This window comes from Felis catus, chromosome B1 (assembly GCF_018350175.1).
Source record: "Felis catus isolate Fca126 chromosome B1, F.catus_Fca126_mat1.0, whole genome shotgun sequence".
Lineage (NCBI taxonomy): Eukaryota > Metazoa > Chordata > Mammalia > Carnivora > Felidae > Felis > Felis catus.
The window spans coordinates 44,285,854-44,304,979 of NC_058371.1; the positions used below are offsets into that span (position 1 = coordinate 44,285,854).

Here is a 19,126-nt window from a genome sequence, read left to right on the forward strand (position 1 = left end):
AGTAAAAACACCAGGTTTATTACTGTAGACTGTGTACACTCCATTCCTGTTACTATAGAAACACACATAGACTGGATTTATTGTAAACCTTGAGAAATGTTCCTTGCAGTACTTCACATAAAAAAAACATCTGGGGGTGCCTGGTGGCTTAGTTGGTTAAGCGTCAGACTTCAGTTCAGGGTCTTGATCTCATCGTTCGTGGGCTCAAGCCCCACATAGGGCTCTGTGCTGACAGCTCAGAGCCTGGAGCCTGCTTCAGATTCTGTGTCTCCCTCTCTCTGTGCCCCTCCCTGCTCTCTCTCTCTCGCTCTCTCTCAAAAATTAATAAACATTACGGGGCACCTGGGTGGCTTGGTCATTTAAGCGTCCGACTTCGGCTCAGGTCATGATCTCACGGTCCGTGAGTTCGAGCCCCGCGTCGGGCTCTGTGCTGACAGCTCAGAGCCTGGAGCCTGTTTCGGATTGTGTGTCTCCCTCTCTCTCTGCTCCTCCCCTGTTCATGCTCTGTCTCTCTCTGTCTCAAAAATAAATAAACGTTAAAAAAAAAATTAAAAAAAATTAATAAACATTAAAAAAAAAATCTGGATCCCTTGTTTACCTGGGTAAAAGAAGACCATTCTCTTCCTCTGTGTTGTGGAAGTCATGTTTGTTATATTCCACTATATTTCTTTAGCTATTAAAATTTCTAATGTTGATACATCAAGTATGCTCTGTATTTTGGTATGATTGATAATTACTAGAATAGCTTTGGAAAATAAAGGTTGATGTTCATGCCAATTCAATTAACTATGACTATGAAAATTATATTTTAAGAGCTTCTATATTCTGAGTTTCAGATCTACAATTTCAAAAACACTAGGGTTTTAAGTAGTATGCTTATTAGGGGTTTTTTGATATATTTTGGTCTTTTGTTGGGTTAATAGATTCTGGAAATTCATTTGACTTCATACCAGTCCCTTGGGGCCTTAATAAGTCTTGCTGGGAAGTTTAGCCCACAACTAAGGATAATCAGTAGTGTCTAGGTAAGCATTTATTAGTCAAATTTTGACGAGGATATTGCCTGAGGAGACTATAACTGCATTTATATTCTCTTGCATTCTGCATGGAAAGATCCTCAACAACTGTTTAAGGCATTTCATTTATATGTAATAACTCCCTTAAGTTTACACAGTTCAGTTTAAAAGACTCATTAAGCCCCTCCTCTGAGCCTTCACTTTGAGCTCTAGGAGCATATGGATGAATAAAATTACTTCCTACTCTTAAGAAAATCACATAAACAGGTTGTTTCAAGATTAATTCTTAAGAGGTATGCATGGTGTATCTTAGGAACATGGAGGAAAGTTACTCAGACCAGCCTAGAGCTTAAGTGACTACTTCTTGGAAATGACTTTCTGAGCTCAGAAGATGGGTTAAAAGTCAAGCCAAAAAAAGTATAAAAGGACATACTAGGCATCAAAGATAACATTGGTAAAGGCACAGTGGTATGAAATTGTAGTGTATACATTCATTCTCAGTAGTTTAACATTACTAGCATACAAAAGTGACTGGAGGTTGAAGACCTCAGTAGAGACCTTGCTTGGAGGGGTTTGAGTGCTCTGTTGGCCAAGGTTTTGGACTTTTTCTAGGAATCATTGAAGGATTTTAATCAGGAAAGTGAAAATTAAGTGATCTAGGAATGTATTTAAAGGTAGTTGTATCTGAAAACAGATATAGGCAATTTATATGACATCTTAGATCCACTTTTGATTCCAGAAAACTTGAATTAGGATATTGACATGAGCAATTTTGACCTATAATAAACTAGTGTTGACTTTTGAACACTATGGCTTTGACCTGTATGGCTACATTTATATGTGGATTTTTCTCAATAAATACAGTACAGTACAGTATATTTTCTCTTATGATTTTCTTAATATGATCTTTTATTTAGTTTATTGTAAAAATATACTATATAAGCACAACATGTAATTCTATAAAGTAGGATCCAGCAGGGGGCCTGGGTGGCCTGGTTGGTTGAGTGCCTGACTTTGGCTCCTGTCGTGAACTCACCGTTTGTGACTTCAAGCCCCACATCAGGCTTGCTGCTATCAGCAATGAACTGCTTCAGATTCTCTGTCCCCCTCACTCTCTATCCCTCCCCTGCTTGCACGTGCTCGCTCTCTCTCCAAACACAAACATTAAAAAAAAAAAGGTAGAATACAGCAGTATGTATGGTTTAGTAGAGGGAATTGTCCCTTTTAAGAATTTGTTATGATGACTTAAACTATACATTTAACACACTGTGACAGATCACATAAATCTTTGACCTTTACATTTAACACATCATGAATACTTAATTGATATTCATAGCCTCAACCTGTTCATGGCACACTTTTTTTTTAACCTCATATCTTAAGATTTGACTTGAGTCTATAAACTTTATATTATTATTCTCCTCTTGAGTAAGTTGGTAAATATAAGAGCCCTAAAGGTTTAGTTGATCATTTTCAACTTTTTTCCCCTTTAATACTGTCTGTGGACAGCTTCAACAAAATTAGAATGGTATTCATTGACTGACTTATTTTATCTTAAAACAACAACAGCAGCAGTAACAACAACAGAGGGACACCTGGGTGGGTAATTCGGTTAACTGTCTGACTCTTGGTTTCATCTTAGGTCATGATCTCACAGTCTGTAGGATCTAACCTTGCAAGTCAGGCTCTGTGCTGATAGCATAAAGCCTGCTTGGGATTCTCTCTCTGTCCCTCCCCCATTCATGCTGTCTCTTGCTCTCTCAAAATAAATAAACATTAAAACCAGAAACATTGGTCAGAGGCAGAATTTATCATAAATTATTTGCCTGTGGTGGTGTCATTTATTTGGAAGTACATATTAGAATGGGTGGAGGACTAGTACCATTATTTAGTCTCCCACCAAACTGTTAACTCTGGGGAGTAGGATCAGGGAAGTGTGAAGTGTAAAATGTGAGTGTTTTTGTCATTGTTGTTGCTGTATTCTTGATACACTTAGGGATTTTGAGAAATTAGTTTACTTGTTAAGAGCCAGTGCTGTGGAATAGAGAGCCTTGGATTTATAGGATGTCTATGAGCAAGTTACTTAATCATGCTGGCCTTTCTGTTTCATTTGTAAAATAGGGGTCGTATTTCCTCAAAGAGGTGTTATTAGGAGTAAAATAATGAATGTGAAGCAGGATAGTTTGACACATAGTAAGCCCTCAAATATTAGCCATTATTATTATTATTTTAGTAGTACAAAAAAATTAAAACATACCATCTTTATCAGGGGATTTATTAAGGACAAACAAGTGAGAATTTTTGGTAGCCTCTACTGAGGAGTGTTAACTATGATGGGTGAAAACTGCCTAACTTCCAAATCCTGCCTGTCTTTCATGGCCTAAATACCTCCTTGCTTAGTGAATGAACATTGTTCTTTCTCAAATATCGTTTGTAATTGTGATGGTAACACAATTTAATTCTTAGTCACCCTCTGATTCACATTGTTCACGTTATTTACTATTTTATGACTCTTGCCCATAACGTCTCGTTTAGTTTACTGAAGAGATTGTAAATGCCTTTAGGTCAGAGATCAGGTTTTTCACAAGTTCTGTGTGCCCAGCATCACACCAACTGATAATGGTAGCCAGTAAGTATTGGGCTTTAACTATACTCCAGGCACTGTCCAAAGTACTGCTTACAGATTAACTGTTAATTCTTACAACAATTCTGCACAAAGTAGGAATTGTAAATATCCAGTTTATGGATAAGGAAATTGAGATTTAGGGAGATTAAGCTGCCAAAGTCACATAGTTAACAAGCCTTGGATTGGGGTTTTGAACCTAACAGTTTGATTCTGAGCCTATATTTTCAACCACATGCTCACTAGAGAGCCATCTAATTCTTTAAGGTCTTAACTATTTAGATCAATTGGTGTGTCTGCTGTTTGAAGGCTGACTGCCAGACTTCAGTACATACAAAAATCAGTAGAGGAATTTATAGTCCTAAAATATCTTTCTTTTAGAAATGATCAAAACTGCTTTCTTGATGAAAAAGTATGGCTCTATTCACGCTTCTGCTTTCTAGAAAAGATAACAGTGTGGAACATTTGGCTTAGTTGGTGTCAAATTTAATTTGTTTTGTCTTGTTTTATTTTTTATTTTTTTTAATTTTTTTTTCAACGTTTATTTATTTTTGGGACAGAGAGAGACAGAGCATGAACAGGGGATGGGCAGAGAGAGAGGGAGACACAGAATCGGAAACAGGCTCCAGGCTCTGAGCCATCAGCCCAGAGCCTGACGCGGGGCTCGAACTCACGGACCGCGAGATCGTGACCTGGCTGAAGTCGGACGCTTAACCGACTGTGCCACCCAGGCGCCCTTGTCTTGTTTTATTTTTAAGTAATCTCTCTGCCCAACATGGGGCTTGAACTCAGAACCATCAGATCAAGAGTCACATGCTTTTTACCAACTGAGTCAGCCAGCTGCCCTGGTGCCAAGTTTTAATGCAGGCTTTCACCATCTTAAGAAGCTGTTTAACTTTTTCTTTTAAAAACTTCTTCCAGGGGCGCCTGGGTGGTTCAGTCAGTTAAGCTTCTGACTTCAACTCAGGTCATGATCTTGTGGTCTGTGAGTTTGAGCCCCACATCGGGCTCTGTGCTGACAGCTCAGAGCCTGGAGCCTGCTTCAGATTCTGTGTGTTCCTCTCTCTGCCTTTCCCCTGCTTACATCTCTCTCTCTCTCTCCCTCTCTCTCTCTCTCTCTCTCTCTCTCTCTCAAAAGTAAATATAAAAAAAAAAAACAACTTAAAAAAAAACTTCTTCCAAACCCTAGCCAAATTATTTTATTTTATTTTTTTTTTTTGCAAACTTTTAGGAAAGTTAAAAGAATATTACAGTCAACACCTAGATTTGCCAATTGTTAACATCTTGCCTCCTTTTGTATGTACTTTTTTAATAACAGGACATTTGAAAGTTGTGATCCCATGGCACTTTAAATATTTCACAGCTGAAATATTTAGTGTCTCTTCTAAGAATAAAGACATTCTCTTATATAAACCAAACACTTATCATACCATTGAAAATTAATAATTCCATTAAGAAAAATTTTTTAAATTTATTATTTATTTTGAGAGAGAAAGGCAGAGAGGGAGACAGAATCCCAAGTAGGCTTTGCACCATCATCGCCGAATAGCTCCATTTTTTAATGGCCAGTCCATATAAAATTCTAAGTTTTCTCCAAAATGCATTTGTTAACTGTGTATTTAAACACATGATTTCAGGGGCACCTGGGTGCCGCAGTCGGTTAAGCGTCCGACTTCAGCCAGGTCACGATCTCGCGGTCCGTGAGTTCAAGCCCTGCGTCAGGCTCTGGGCTGATGGCTCGGAGCCTGGAGCCTGTTTCCGATTCTGTGTCTCCCTCTCTCTCTGCCCCTCCCCCGTTCATGCTCTGTCTCTCTCTGTCCCAAAAATAAATAAACGTTGAAAAAAAAAATTTTATAAACACATGATTTCATCAAAATTCATGCATTACATTGGGTTTTTAAATCTTGTCTTTTAAAATGTAGAAGAATCTTTCCATCTTTTGTTTGTTTATAGCAGCTTTTTAAAACCTTTTTTTAAATGTCTATTTATTTTTGAGAGAGAGACAGAGTAGGAGCAGGGGAGGGGCAGAGAGAGAGGGAGATACAGAATCCAAAGCAGGCTCCAGGCTCTGAGCTGTCAGCACAGAGCCCGATGCGGGGCTCAAACAGCACAGAGCCTGATGCGGGACTTGAACTGGTGAACCACAAGCATGACCTGAGTGAGGCAAAGTTGGATGCTTAACTGACTGAGCCATCCAGGTGCCCCTAGCTTTTTAAAACATTAAAAAAATATATTTACTTATTTATTTTGAGAGAGAGAGAAAAACATCAGTGGGGAAGGGGCAGAAATAGAGGGAAAGAGAGAATCCCAAGCAGACTCCTCAGAGCCCAAGTAGGGGCTCAGTCTCCAGAATAGTGACACCATGACGTGAACCAAAATCAAGAGTCAGTCATTTAACCAGCTGAGTCACCCAGGTACCCCTATAACATTAGCTTTTTTGAAGAGCCCAGGCCAGTTGTCTAAGTGAATGTTCCACATTTTATATGTGTCTGATTGTTTCCTCATTGTGAGATTCAGTTTAAGCACTGGGAATAATACTTAGGAGATGATAATACCAGTGAATCACATCATGAGGCACATAATGCCAGGTTGTCCTGCTTTTGATGATGCCATGTTTAATAACTTGTTTAAAATGATGCCTGCCAGATCTCTCTATTGTATGTATTTCTGTTTGCAATCAGGAAGTAATCTGTGGAGTAAGAAATATTTAAACTATCATTCACTTGTTTCATTTTTGCTCAGAAACCCTTAGTGGGCCTGTTGGCATTTCCTAAAATGTAAGAATGAAAGATGTTTGAGGCCCCTGGATGGCTCAGTTTATTAAGCATCTGACTCTTGATTTCGGCTCAGGTCATGATCTCATGGTTTGTGTGTTTAAGCCCTGGTGATAGTGTGGAGCCTGCTTGGCATTCTCTCTCTCCCTCTCTCTGCCCCTCCCCTACTTTCTCTCTCTCTCTCTCTCTCTCTCTCTCTCTCTCTCTCTCTCTCTCTCTCTCTCTCTCTCTCAAAATAAACTTTAAAAAAAAGAATAAAGGATGTTCTTTGTTAGAGAAGTGTTTTGCAAATATTTTCTCCCTGCCTATAACGCACCTTTTGGGGGTTTTTTGTCTCTAATTTTTTTTTAAGTTTATTTATTTATTTTGAGAGAGAGAGAGAGAGAGAGAGAGAGAGAGCGCAGCCATGCACAAGCAGGAGAGGTGCAGAGAGGGAGGGAGAGAGAGAATCCAAAGCAGACTAAAAGCCTGGCATGGGGCTTGATTTCACCAAGCATGAGATCATGACCTGAGCTGAGATCAAGAATCGGATGCTTAACCTATTGAGCCAGCCAGGTGCTCCTGTAATTTTTTTTTTTTTTAAGTTCAGCATAGTTGACATAAAATACTAGTTTTAGGTGTACAACACAATGATTCAACAATTATATACATTACCAAATGCTCTCCAAAATAAGTGTAGTTACCATTTGTCAGCATACAAATATATTACAATATTATTGACTATATTCTCTATGTTATACTTTTCATCACCATGACTTAACTGGAAGTTTGTACCTCTTAATCCTCTCCACCTATTTCACCTATACTGCCATCCACTTCCTCTCTGGGAACCAGCAGTTTGTCAAGTTATGAGCATTTTCCGGGTTTTGTTTTGTTTTTTTGTTTTTTTGGTTTGTTTTTGTTTATTTGCTCATTTGTTGTATTTTCAGGTACCACATATAAGTGGAATTGTATAGTATTTGTCTTTTACTTATTTCACTTAGCATAATACCCTCTATATCAAAATGGCAAGGTTTTATTATTTTTTATGACTAATATTCCACTGTGTGTGTATATCACATCTTTATTCATGTATAAGTGGACAGTTAGGTTGCTTCCATAGTCTGGTCATTGTAAATAATGCTGCAGTAAACATAGTGACTGATGCTTATATCTTTTCAAATTAGTATTTTTATTTTCTTTGGCCCAGAGTCATGTTACTGGATTGTATGGTATTTCTATTTTTAATTTTTTGAACCTCCATACTCTTTTCCATAGTGGTTGCACCAATTTTACATTCCCACCAACAGTGAACAAGAGTTTCCTTTTCTCCACATTCTGCCTAACACTTGTTATTTCTTGTCTTTTGTATACGCCATTCTGACTGATGTGAGGTGGTATCTCATTGTGGTTTTGATTTGTAATCCCTGGTGATTAGAGTGATGTTGAACATCTTTTCATGTGTCTGTTGGCCATATGTATATCTTCTTTGGAAAAATATCTATTCAGGACCTCCACCCATTTTATTTATTCTTTTAAATGTTTATTTAATTTTGAGAGAGAGCACAAGCGGGAGAGGAGCAGAGAGAGATAGGATAGAGGATCCAAAGCAATCTCTTTGCTGATAGCAGAGAGCCCAATGCGGCGGGACTTGAACTCACCAACCTTGACATCATGACCTGAGCTGAAGTCGGATGCTTAACCTACTGAGCCACCCAGGTGCTCCAGGATCTCCACTCATTTTAATCAGATTGTTTGTTTTTTGGGGCATAGAGTTGTAAGGTTTTTTTTAATTAATTAAAAAAAATTTTTTTAATGTTTATTTTTGAGAGAGACAGAGCATGAGCGGGGGAGGGGCAGAGAGAGAGGGAGACACAGAATCCAAAGCAGGCTCCAGGCTCTGAGCTGTCAGCACAGAGCCCGATGAGGGGCTCAGACCCACGAACTGCAAGATCACGACCTGAGCCGAAGTCGGACACTCAACCAACTGAGCCACCCAAGCACCCCAATGGAATTGTTTTCTTAAATTCCCTTTCTGCTACTTCATTATTAGTGTGTAGAAATGCAACAGATTTCTGTTTGTTGACTTTGTATTCTGCAACTTTACTGAATTCATTTATTATATTTTTTTGGTGGAATATTTAGGGTTTTCTATATCTAGTATTAGGTCATCAGCAAATAATGACAGTTTTACTTCTTCCTTATCAATTTACATGTCTTTTATTTCTTTTTCTTGTCTTAATTGCTGTGGCTAGGACTTACAATACTACACTAAATAAAAGTGGCAAGAGTATACATCCTTGTCTCTTTTCTGCTTTTATTTTATTTTATTATTTTTTAATAATTTTTTAAAGTCTATTAATTTTGAGAGAGAGAGAACACAAGTTTGAGAGGGGGAGAGAAAGAATCCAAACCAAGCTCTGCATTATCGGCGCAGACTCCAGTGTGGGGCTTGGACTCACAAAGGTCATAACCTGAGCCAAAATCAAGAATCAGACACTTAACCGACTGAGCCATTGAGGTGCCCCTTTTCCCTGATCTTAAAGGAAAAACTTTTAGCTTTTTGCCATTTAGTGTATTGTTAGCTGTGGGTTTTTGAGGTGTGACCTTCAGTATGTTGTGGTATGTTCTTTGATACCCATTGTATCGAGAGTTTTTATTATGAATGAATGTCAAATTCTTTTCTGCCTCTATTGAGATGTTCATAGGATTTTTATCCTTCCATTTTGTTAATGTATACCAGGTTGATTGATTTGTAGATATTGAACATCCTTGCATCTCTGGAACAAATCTCACTTGATTGTGGTGAATGATCTCCTTTTGTTGAATTTGATTTGCTAATCTTTTGTTGAGGATTTTTGGATCTGTATTCATCAGGCATATTGTTCTGTCATTTTCTTCTTTTTCTTTTGTAGTGTCTTTGTCTAGTTTGGCATAGGATAATACTGCCCTTGTAGAATGAATTTGTAAGTATTCCTTCCTCTTCTATATTTTGGAATAGTTTGAGAAGAATAGGTATTAATTCTGCTTTAAATATTTGGTAGAATTCACCTGTGAAGTGATCTGGTCGTTGACTTTTGTTTGTTGGGAGTTTTTAGATTGTGGGTTGAATTTCATTACATTGGTCTATTCAGATTTTCTTTTTTCTAATTCAGTCTTGAGAGATTCTATGTTCCTAGGAATTTGTCCATTTCTTCTAAGATATCTGATTTGTTGCCGCATAGTTTTTCTAGTAGTCTATCCTAATGCTTTGTGTTTCTGTGGTGTTGGTTGTTAACTTCTCTTCTTTAATTTCTTTTTTACTAAAAGAATTTTTTTTAATGTTTATTTATTTTTGAGAGAGACAGAGAGTATGTGGGCGGGGGAGGAGCAGAGAGAGAGAGAGAGGGAGGGAACACAGAATCAGAAGCAGGCTCCAAGCTATGAGCTGTCAGCACAGAGCCTGACATGGGACTCGAACTCACAAACCATGAGATCATGACCCGAGCCGATGTCAGACACTTAACCGACTGAGCCAGCCAGGTGCCCCTCCTTTTTCATTTCTGATTTTATTTATTTGAGTTCTCTCTCTCCTTATTGTCTGGCTAAAGGTTTATCAATTTAGTTTATCTTTTCACAGAACCAGCTCTTAGTTTCATTGGTCTTTCCTACTGTTTTTTTAGTTTCTATTTCATTTATTTCTGCTCTGACCTTTATTGTTTCTTTTTTCTACTAGCTTTGGCTATTTTTTTCTTTTTCTAGTTCCTTTAGAATTAAAGTTAGGTTATCTGTTGAGATTTTTGTTTCTTGTGGTAGGCCTGTCTTGCTATAAATTTGCCTCTTTTGAACCATTGTGTTTCTATTTTAATGTCTCCAGGTATTTTTAAAATTTCTTTCTTGACCCTTTGCTTGTTTAGTAGCATGTTGTTTAGCTTCCATGTGTTTGTGTTTTTTGCAGGTGTTTTCTTGTAATTGATTTCTAGTTCTATACTGTTGTGGTCAGAAAAGATGCTGGATATAATTTCAGTCTTCTTAAATGTATTGAGACTGCTTTGTGGCCTAACATGTGATCTGTCATGGAGAATGTCCCATGTGCCCTTGAAAAGATGTGTATTTTGGCTTTTTTGGCTGGAGTGTTCTATATATATCTGTTGAGTCCATCTGCTTTATCATGTCATTCAAAGCTACTATTTCCATATTGATTTTGTGTGGATGATCTATCCATTGATGTAGGTGGGTGTTAAAATCTCCTATTATTATAATAATTTGTTTTTATTGTTATTTGAGAGAGAGAACATGCAAGTGGGGGACAGAGGCAGAGGAATAAAGAGAGACTCTTAAGCAGGTTCCACACTCAATCCAGAGCCCAATGCAGGGCTTGATCCCATGACCCTGGTAACATGACCTGAGCCAAAATCAAAAGTTGGACACTCAACCAAATGAGCCACCCAGGTACCTCTAAAGCCCCCTACTATTATTGTGTTACTGTCAAACTTCTCTTTTATGTCTGTTAATTTTTGCTTCATATATTTCCGTCCTTTTATGTTTGGTATATCAAATATTTACAATTGTTACATCCTCGAGTTGTTGTATAACAATGCCTTTGTCATTATGTAATGCCTTTCTTTGTCTCTTGTTATAGTCTTTTAAGGTCTATTTTGTCTGATAGAAGTATTACTGCAGTTTTTTTTTCTTCCATTGGTATGGAATATCTTTTTCCACTGCACTTTCAGTCTGTATGTGTCTGTGGGTCTTAAGTAAGTCTCTTGTAGACAGCATATAGATAGGTCTTGTTTTTTATCCATTCAGTTGCCTTACGTCTTTTGGGACATTTAGTCCATTTACATTTAAAGTAATTAGTGATAGGTATGTACTTATTGCCAGTTAATTGTTTTTTGGTTGTTCTTGTTCTCTGTCACTTTCTTCTCTGGTGCTTTTTCCCTTGTGATTTGATGACTTCTTTAGTGTTATGCTTGGATTTCTCTCTCTATTTTTTGTGCATCTATTATACGTTTTTGGTTTGTGGTTACCATGAGTTTCATAAATAACATCCTATGTGTATGGTTGTTTAAGTTCAAACATATTCTAAGAACACTACATTTTTACTTCCTCTCTCCCATGTTGTATGTATATGACATCATATTTTATATCTTTTTATTTTATGTATCCTTTAATTTTTGTAGATATAGTTGATTTTACTACTTTTGTCTTTTAATCTGCATACTAGCTTTATAAGATTGACTACCTTTACTTATGTTTGCTATTACCAGTGAAATTGTTTCCTTTTATAATTTTCTTCTTGTTATACCTTTTTTCCTGCTTAAAGAAGTCCCTTTAATATTTCTTTTTTCCCTTTTTAACATTTCTTGTAAGGCCAGTTCAGTGGTGATAAACTCCTTTAACTTTTGTTTCTTGGTGAAACTCTTTATCTCTTCTTCAATTCTGACTGATAACTTTGCTATATGGACTATTTTTGGATGTAAGTTTTTTTTTTTTTTTTTCCCCTTTCAGCACTTTGAATATATCATGCCACTCCCTTCTGACCTGCAAAGTTTCTGTTGAAAAATCAGTTGATAGTGTTATGAGGTTTCCTTGTACATAACTATTTGCTTTTCTCTTGCTGCTTTTAAGATTCTCTTTCTATTTTTAATTTTTGATATTTTAATAATGTATCTTGGTGTGGATCTCTTGGATCCATCTTATTGGGGCTTTCTTTGCTTCTTGGACCTGGATGTCTATTTCCTTCCTCAGTTTAGGGAAGTTTTCAGTTATTATTTTTTCAAATAAGTTTTCTGCCCTTTCTCTCTTTCTTCTGGGACCCCTATAATGTGAATGTTAGTATGCTTGATGTTGTTCTATTGGTGCCTTAACCTATCCTCATTTTTTAAAAGTTTATTTATTTATTCACTTAAGTAATCTCTGTACCCAACATGGGGCTCAAACTCACAACCTCAAGATCAAGAGTTGCATGCTCTTCCAACTGAGGTAGTCAGGTGCCCCAACCTATTCTCATTTTTAAAAAATTTTGCTGTTCAGTTTGGGTGCTTTCCATTACCCTGTATTCCAGACATCTCTGATCTGTTCTTTTGCTTCCTCTAATCTGCTCTTGATTCTCTCTAGCATATTTCATTTCAGTTATTGTATTCTTCAGATCTGATTGGCTCTTTTTATATTTTCTGTCTCTTTCTTGAAGTTCTCACTGAATTCATCCACTTTTCTTTCAAGCCTGGTTAGCATCTTTATGACCATTACTTTGAACTCTTTATCAGATAGATTCCTTATCTGTATTTTGTGTAGTTCTTTTTTGGAGGTTTTGTCTTAATTCTTCCACTTGGAACATATTCCTCTGTTTCTCATTTTGTCTGACTTTCTTTGTTCCTGTGTATTATGTAGGTCAGCTATGTTTCCTGGTCTTAAAAAGTAGTTATCTTATGCAGAAGGCATCCTGTAGTGTAGTCCTCCTTGTCACCAGAACCACATTATCTTCTGGCTCCTTGTGTCCTCCTGTTGTGACTGGGCCCTCATTGCGATGAGTGTGCTGCTGGTGGGTGGGCTGGCCGTTACCCCAGGTATCGGCAATAACCAGTCACAACTACTGCAAGTGCACTGGTGGGCAGTGCTTGACCCTATGCGGGGCTGTCCCCAGGCCTTCTGGCTGCAGTGCAGTCGGTTCCAGCACAGCTGAAACTATAGTTCAGCTGTAGCTCCTGAGGGCATGCTGGCGGGTTGGACTGGCCCCCTGAAGAGCTGGCTGAGCAGCTTGACCACAACTGTTGTGGGTATGCTGAGGGCAGAGCTGGCTCACCCCTTTCCCTGGTACAGAGGTCACATTGAAGGAATGTTGGTCCTGGACCATGGCTGTCTGAAGGTTGCGGTGGGGTGGTAGTCATTCTGGGGGGATGTCGCTCCTGATCAAGGCTACCTGCTGGGTGTGGTGGGGTGGGAGCTGCTTTGGAGGGGCCCTAGTTGGGATGGGTGGGTTGGATGGGGCAGGTCCACAGGGGAACTCCAGGGTGGACAAGTGGTGCTAGCAGGGTAGATGGAGAGTGTCAGAACTGGCTCCTGCAAGTGTCCAGCCAACTAGGCTGAAAGGGGGGCAAGAAAAATGACTCACCAGCGCTTCTGTTCCTGGAGAAAGCTGTTATAGATAGATCCCTGCCCTTCTGGCATATGTCTTAAATCTCAATAAATCCCCTTCACTATAACTTAGGCATTTTCAAACTGCTGCTTCTGTACTGGGTCTCAGACCAAGTGCTATGGAGTGCTGGCCCTTTAAGAGCAAAGTCTTGGTTTTCTGTAGCCCTCTGGATCTCCCAGAGTTAAACTCTGGATTTTCAATGCCAGACATTATGGGGATTTGTCTTCCTGGTTGCAGGAGGACCCCAGGACCAGGAGTCCCCATTGTGGGGCTTGAGCCCCTCCTCAGGGAGGACCTCTGTGCCTGTGATATTCCTCCCACTTGGAGGTCACTGCACCAGGGGTCTGGTTCTTGATCACATGTCTGCCCCTCCTACCCTTCTCATTGTGGCCTTCTCTTTGTGTCTTTAGTTGTGGGCTGATCTGTTAGTCTTCAGGATGTTTTCAGAGTGAGTGGCATGACATGTAGTTGTTGTCGTGGTGTGTCTGTGGAGAAGGGGAGCTCAGGATCCTCCTACTCTGTCATCTTCCCTCATTCTCATGGCTACCATTTTTAATTCCCTTTTTCTTTTCTTAACAGTATCCTTTGAAAAGCAGAAGTTTTAAATTTTGAAGTCCATTTTGTCAATCTTTTCCTTTCATAGTTCATGGTATTTCTTTAGAAAAATCTTTGCCTAACCCAGTGGTATATTTTGTCTCATGTTTTACTCTAGAAGTTTTATGGTTTTGACTTTAGTATTAGGTTTATGAACTAATTTTAGTTATTTTTTTTGTATAATATAAAGTAAGGGTTGAGGTTCACTTTTTCTATATTGATATCCAGTCAGTTGTTCCAGCCCCGTTTGTTGAAAATGATGTCCTTTCCCCTTGAATAGCCTTGGCACCTTTGTGGAAAATCAGTTGATCATGTAACTATGGATATCAATATTTTAAATATTTGTTTATTATTTTTCATAATGAGCATAACGCATTTTTACCAAACAAGGAATTAGTGGGTGGGTAAAGTTATGCTGTAGGTTGATATCCCCAGAAATCTGGCAGGTAAATGGAGATATACTAATTATAAGCCCTAAAAGGACAGGGACTGTTTCTTTCATTTATTAATTGAAGAATATTGAATAAGACATACATGGTCTCTGCCCATCTCTGTCTTCATAGAGCATGCAGTCAAGTAAGGGAGACAGACAGTAAGAATGTATAAACACACGTTTGTATAACATATATTAAGTCGCTATAAAGGAGAAAAAGCAGGCTTAGTCGGTAGAATGAGCATGGGACCTTGGAAGGCCTCTCAGAAAGATTATGTATGTTCAGGTAGCTGGAGTAGCACATGCGAAATTCCTGATTAACAAAGATTAAGTTGGCATATTTGAGAAACTGAAAAGAAGCCCGTGTGTCTCTGCAAGCAGAAAGTGTTGGTACGTGACTTTGGAAATGTAAACTGAGGTCTGACCGTGCAGGGGCTTGCTGACCAAGATAAGTAGTCTGGATTTTATTTGAGTGCATTGGGAAGGCACTCAAGGTTTGTTCTTTTGTTTTTGCTTAAGACTATGTATGTCTAGATCAATACATTAAATATAAGTAGCAGCTCAGAAACCTCCATTATGGTCTTGTCCAGTGTTTATAGCCCGCCACCCCACCCCCTGCCCACCTCCCATTAAGTACTATTCTGACAGATGTCTCCATTATTGTTAGTTTTAACTTTATTCTGTTTTTGAACTTTATATAAATGAAATCACACTGTGAACTATATAAATGGAATCATTGTGTCTGGCTTCATTCACTCAAAATGACATTGTTGAGAGTCATCCATGTTGTTGAGTGTAGCAATAATTTACTTTTCTTGCTGTATTTTGAGGGACAGTTAAGTGACTGAGTTAGTTTTTAAAAGGTGACTGGCTGTTGTATGGGAAGATAGATTACACCCAGGCAGGAGAAAAAACATGGAGACTGGGAAGGTAACTATGGAATAGACAAAGTGAGGAGCTTGGACTAGCATGAAGAAGAAAAGATATGGAATGAAATAGACAAATATGAAATGTATACTTTGGAGATAAAACTCAGGGAGTTTAGTGATACATTGGGTAAGAGTAAGAATGAGGGTAAGGGATGTATCATAGTCCCAGGTTTCTGGCTTGGCAACTGATAGATGGAGTTTCACTTTTTTTTTTCCTCCTAGGAAGGACTGGAGGAAGGACACATTCAAGTAGAATAAAAACTGAGTTTATTATTAGGTCTTTTAAGCTGCTTGTGATATATGAGGGAAGCTGTCAGACATCCATTTGGATTGTGGCTATGGAGCATATTGGAAAAAAGTGCAAAGTAGGGATAGTTTACAGATTATGGGGCAGCTGCCATATATATTAAGGTTTGAATATCACCATTTTATTCAACTTCTGTTAGCTGTGTGTGTGATTAAGGGCAAACCACTTGATCTTTTTGAGGGCCATTTCTTTACATCTCTAAAATGGGAATAATACTTGGCTTCATAGAGTTAAATAAAGTGTAATATGTGAGCAAGACCACATTTTATAGTTATTTGGAGCAGTGGATGCTTGGAAAAGTTTAGTCACGTGTATACAATTTGAGTTGGTAGGAAAGTCAGATTATGGAAAACCTTGAAAGGCATGGAAGAAACTTGGTATAATATGGAGCCTTAGAGTTCTTAGTACAGGAATAGATTTATCTAAGTTTGATTTAAGGACACATCTTCTAAATGCTATTCAGGAAGAAGTTAAAGATGAGAAATATCTAGAAAATCAGTTGTCATAGTTGAGGATTAAGGTGCTGAGGGCCTGGCCTGACATGGATGTAGAGATCAAAGAACAAATCAGAGATTTCAGTGGAAGAAACTACAGGATTTGTTCAATGCCTCATTTTATGGCTTAACAGTGGGGGGGAAGAATCAGTGACTAAGACCATGTGACTAAGGCTTTGAGCTTGGGAAACCAGAAAAATAGTGGAAGCAATGACAAATCTGGGGTAGCCTAAAAGGAAAACTGAGTTAGGGAAAGGACAGTTCATTCAGTTTTGAATGTATGACTCTTATAGTGTGGTTGTCTTTGGGTAGGTGGATATTCTCTGGCAGTTAGATATTGTGGTAAAGACTGTAGAATTAGAAGTCAAGAGATTAATTCTTTTTTGGGTTTAATCACTAATGAGCTTTGTGGTCTTGGAAATTTTAGCATCTCAAATATTAAATGTAGTTGTCTAAAAAATGAAGCTAATACCCGCCCTGTCAGCCTTACAGGATTGCTTTGAGGATCAAATAAGAATGCTTATGAAAATACTCTGTAATTGTAAACTCCCATATAATTATAAGGTGCTAATGTTATTTCTTAGTTCAAATTAAAATGAAATACTTGGTTCAGGGCTAGAGAAGAAAAGGAGAAGATACCAAACTTCTTAAAAGTTTGTGTTTGGAACTAAATCGGAAACATCAGAAACCTTAGTCTCTGAATACATATGCCTGAAAACCTCTGTAGACTATAATTTGGGAGACTAATCTGGAAGCTGATCTTGTATATGACAGTTATGAGAACCAAAAACACAGATTGCATCTTGTCAAATGCCAGTATTTAACTTGACTTCAAGTTGGAAGTTCAAAGAACTTTTGAATTCCACCTGTATGGTTGCCCCATGTATGTTTACAGAATTTTAGAACATACCATTCTTATGTCTGTGAGCTGTACATTTTGGCCAAGGTTCAATTTAGGGTAATGTTTCAGTTTTCTTCAGCTATTTGTAAAGAAGTGATTCCTAACATTTATCAGCATTATCAGTATGGTATGTTGGTTAGCATCAGCAACTCTGAAACCAGACTGTTTAGATTAAATCACAGCTCTGTCAATTAATGACTAGACTTGTGCACTTGAGCACATCATTTAACCTCTCTGTGCCTCTATTTCCCCATCTGTAATGGGAACTAACCTGAAGGTTTTGGGGAGGATTGAATGTAGTACTGTATGGAAAGCAATTAGAATGGTTCCTGGCACATAAGAAGTGCTATTTAAGTGTTAGTGGTGGTTATTATAGAACAGTTTGTTGTTATTTTGGCAGTGATCAAAGAATAAAGTACGTGAACAAGAGATTTTGATCCTCTCAGAACTTACAGCTGAGAGAAGTGGAATGGTGTTGTGGTAAACATAATGGGCTGTAGAGTTGTATTCATATAGTAATTCTGCCCCCTTTGCTTTATGGTTTCAGCAAACCACCAAATCCCTCTGAAGCTCAGTTTCTTTGCCTATGAACCAGGAGTCAATGTCTATCCTACAGAGTTGTTATGAGGATTAAATGAGATAATGTATAAAGTGCTTGACCCAGAGTAGATGCTAAAAAATGAGAGAGTTGTCTAACACCCCTGGTCCCCTGCCATACTGGTATAGAGTGGTATGGGCAGTTTGATTTCCCCTATGCTCTCTTTCTCTTTGCTTGCAATTATAGAACTTCTAAATTTCTTTCCATTTGTTAACAGAGTAAACAGCACCTGTTTAATTGGATATACCTTGAAAAGTGTATTGTCAGCTATCATTTCCCTCTTCCTTTGCTGTTTTGGGTTATATGCTTTATTATTATGGAAAATCCTACTAGAATCAAAATGGTAGACATTATTAATTGGTCATAGAATTGGCTGGACTATAGCCTCAAAATCCTTCTTCAGGATAAGAAGCTAAAATCAGCTCATCAGACTCAATACAGTAGAGAAATCCTCTCTGCCTTAGAGCTTTCTAGAAGAAATGTTTATGGGATTATCAAACTAATATCTGAGCTGTCCATTAATCCTCTCTCAAGATATGGGCTTGTCAAACTTTATGACAAAACAGAGTGGTTGTAGAGCATTTCCTGACAGATGTGCTTATCTGTATTACAACATTGTTACACAATATGAGCATCTTTAGGCACCTTCCAGACAGGGTGCAATAATCTTAAGAGCAACTACAATGCAAAGATTGTAATGCAGTGACCCAACTAAGTGTGCATCGGAATCAGCTGGAATGTGGGCTTAAAACAGACATGCTGTAGGCCTCCCCCGAGGTTTATTGAATCAGATTCATCAGTAAATAGACCTTGACATGTGCATTTTGTAAAACTACCCCAGATGATTCTATTTATGCCGCTGGTTAAAAACAACTCAAATACTGTCAAGAATGTTAGGGAATCAGCTATCCTCATATACTACTGGTATGAGGGTGAATTGATATATAGCACAGCCTATAGAACTGTTCTGCAGTATCTATCAAAATTTCAGACTTTCCAATAGGAATACATACGTGCACAAAGATCTAGTTTCAAGAAAGTTCCCTGTTGTATAATATCAAACAATTGTGAGCAACTAAGTGATTGTCAGTACACAGATGGTTAAGTACATTGAGTTAAATACCACAAGGAAACTATGTAAAGAATAAGGTATACATGAAACATATACATGCCAAGGTAGAAAGATATCTAGGATATATTGTTAAGTTGAATAAGCAAGTTACAGAATAAACCCTATTTTTAAAATTTTATATCTAAATATAGAGAGAAAGATTTGGAAGAATACTCACCAAAATATTTACAGTGGTTATCCATGACAGAAGAATGGGAATGATGGAGGAGGGAGGCATAAACCTTTCTACTTT

At 38.0% G+C, this 19,126-nt stretch overlaps 1 protein-coding gene across 7 annotated transcripts in view; it reads left to right on the plus strand.

Annotated features, from left to right (window-relative positions):
* NSD3 (nuclear receptor binding SET domain protein 3) overlaps positions 1-19,126 on the plus strand; it is a 117,063-nt gene that overhangs the window by 25,068 nt on the left and 72,869 nt on the right. The gene's annotated exons all lie outside the window — the stretch shown is intronic.